At 36.5% G+C, this 2,545-nt stretch overlaps 1 long non-coding RNA gene across 1 annotated transcript; it reads right to left on the reverse strand.

Annotated features, from left to right (window-relative positions):
* Positions 1–508: 508 nt before the first annotated feature.
* Positions 509–1,295, reverse strand: LOC136852037 (uncharacterized). Its single transcript, XR_010857053.1, has 3 exons — positions 1,136–1,295; positions 901–965; positions 509–619 (listed from the first exon to the last, which is right to left on the reverse strand). It is a non-coding gene; the product is annotated as an uncharacterized lncRNA (long non-coding RNA).
* Between the last annotated feature and the right edge of the window lie 1,250 nt (positions 1,296–2,545).

The following is a 2,545-nucleotide window of genomic DNA, read 5'->3' on the forward strand; positions in this document are numbered from 1 at the left end:
TTGAGTTCAATACGAAACTTTATTCCTTTTGGTTAAACGCACAAATGGATGCAGACTCATCAACGCCATCAGTGGAGGAGAGTAAAGAAAATAAAGATAAAAATGGAAGAAGAAGAAGAAGAAGAAGAAGAAGAAGAAGAAGAAGAAGAAGAAGAAGAAGAAGAAGAAAGGGTAGACAGACAGGAGGGGAGAATTTCGGGGCGTCATTAGGACAGATAAAGACAGACAGAGGCTGTTTGTCTCCTCTCTCTCTCTCTCTCTCTCTCTCTCTCTCTCTCTCTCTCTCTCTTGAGAGTGAACACAGCAACATCACTAATTGATTGATTGATTGATTGATGCAATGCACAACAAGCACAATAAGTAAACTGCTTCTTATTAATAATAGTAACAAGATATTAAACCAAGTGTAAATCAAGCATTCAGATGGATTTCCATTCCATTAATAATAATAATAATAAAAAACCTGATAATTATATTAAAATCGGGTTGGAAGGAAAAATATGTCTTAATAGATGATATTTATTACATTAAATAAGCCTTTAAAATAATGTGGTTACAGATAAACAAGGCAATTAATGTAGATCGCAGGGCGTTTCCTTCGTTCAGCTTCGCTCGCTGTCTGTCAAGAAAATTTCATGAAGATTAGTGTCGAAAATTGAAGATAACTTTGGTAGAAGAATATACCCACAGGAATAATAACCCAAAATAAAATGACCTTACAATTGAGCAACTGAATGAGTAACAGGAAGGAAATAAAGGGCCGAAACATCAAACGAAACCAAGTCCTGAAATGAATGGTAAACCTAATATAAATCTGCCTGAAGTCAAAATATGAAACCATCCTTCATAAGTATATAATTATGGTCACTCAAACAACATTAATGTATATGATTCTCTTACCCAATTATTTACAATATGTGTTTATGATGACTAAGCTAGAATTATTGGTCCGAGAGCTATGTCACCTGAAAGGACAAGAGAATACAATATATAAACATAACTGACCACAAAACTGTCACTGGTCTTAAGATTGGAGATGACAGACAGGAAAACTTCAATAGGCAACACAAGGCACTAAGAGTTCGCAATGATAACCTTTAAGAGCATACAGGCCCTATTCATTCTTGGTACTCACCACTGTCGAACCTTGCACAAAGGCGTTGCAGATGGATTCTGGCAGATGGTCACAGGAGGGTGACGGAGACCAGGGATCCCAAGACATGTCTTTAGCCCAACATGGGCAGGGCGGAAGAATATGAAAAGTATGATGGACCTTCTCAGGTGAATGAGGTCTCTGCTGCTCTCTCTCTCTCTCTCTCAAGTCTCTCTCTCTTTGGAAGGAGGAGGAGGAGGAGGAGGAGGAGGAGGAGGAGGAGGAGGAGGAGGAGGAGGAGGAGAGGAATTAAAACTATCCATCTTAATAGTCTGGACGGCAGGAAAGACAGTTTGATGGTACCAAGAGTAGGGCAATCAAAAAATACCAAAGTGATAATAGTTACTAGTCTTTCTGTCCTGTCTCATGTAAAAATGAAATATAATGATAATAATAATAAATAATAATAATAATAATAATAAATAATAATAATAATAATGTGGAAGAATTATGGATGACGTCATTATTATTATTATTATTATTATTATTATTATTATTCTTATTCTTCTTCTTCTTCTTCTACTGATTAAGTTCTGACGAAGAGATAATTAGTGTCGTCTTGAATGATTCTGTTATGATTTGTAGCTTTTCAAGTTCCTGAAGAAAGATGATTGCACTGCGATCAACAGGAATGCAAATCAAATACTGGGCATGGGTTTTTCATAGGTTTTTTGAAAATTGTCTTTCTTTCTCTCTCTCTCTCTCTCTCTCTCTCTCTCTCTCTCTCTCTCTCTCTCTCTCTCTCTCTCTCTTGATTTTCTCTTCCAACAGAAATTTATCACTCTTAAATGTGAATAAAAATAATATAACTAATAATAATAGTTTCTGTCAAATAAAAACTAGATAAAAAACTGAGTCAGAGCCCTCAAAGAGTTCTGTATTTATCTGTGACAGAAAAGAGAAGGGAGAAGAGAGAGAGATTTAGAAATGAGAGAGAGAGAGTCTTCTCTTCTTCTTCTTCTTCTTCTTCTTCTTCTTCTCTTAGAGATGATCTTCTTTTCCTCTGACTGAGGTCTTTTTCTCATTGAGGAAGATAAACAGAAGGAGGCGTCATCCCCACTGGTGGCTGATTATGAGGACGTCAGTCATCCACTCAGACACTTCACCACAAGGAATAAAGTTTCGTACACAACTCAACCCTTCAGCGGTCTCTTAGTTTTTAGACATTTCATTTACTACTTGTTATCATTCTCTCTCTCTCTCTCTCTCTCTCTCTCTCTCTCTCTCTCTCTCTCTCTCTTTGATTTTCAGATACCAATAGAAAACTCTTAGATGTGAATACAAAATATTATAACTAAATAGATGACAGTTTCTGTCATATAAACCAGATCAATAAATGAGGCAGATTCTCCGACGAAATGAGAGAGAGAGAGAGAGAGAGAGAGAGAGAGA

This window comes from Macrobrachium rosenbergii, chromosome 24, assembly GCF_040412425.1.
Source record: "Macrobrachium rosenbergii isolate ZJJX-2024 chromosome 24, ASM4041242v1, whole genome shotgun sequence".
In the NCBI taxonomy this organism is placed as follows: Eukaryota; Metazoa; Arthropoda; class Malacostraca; order Decapoda; family Palaemonidae; genus Macrobrachium; species Macrobrachium rosenbergii.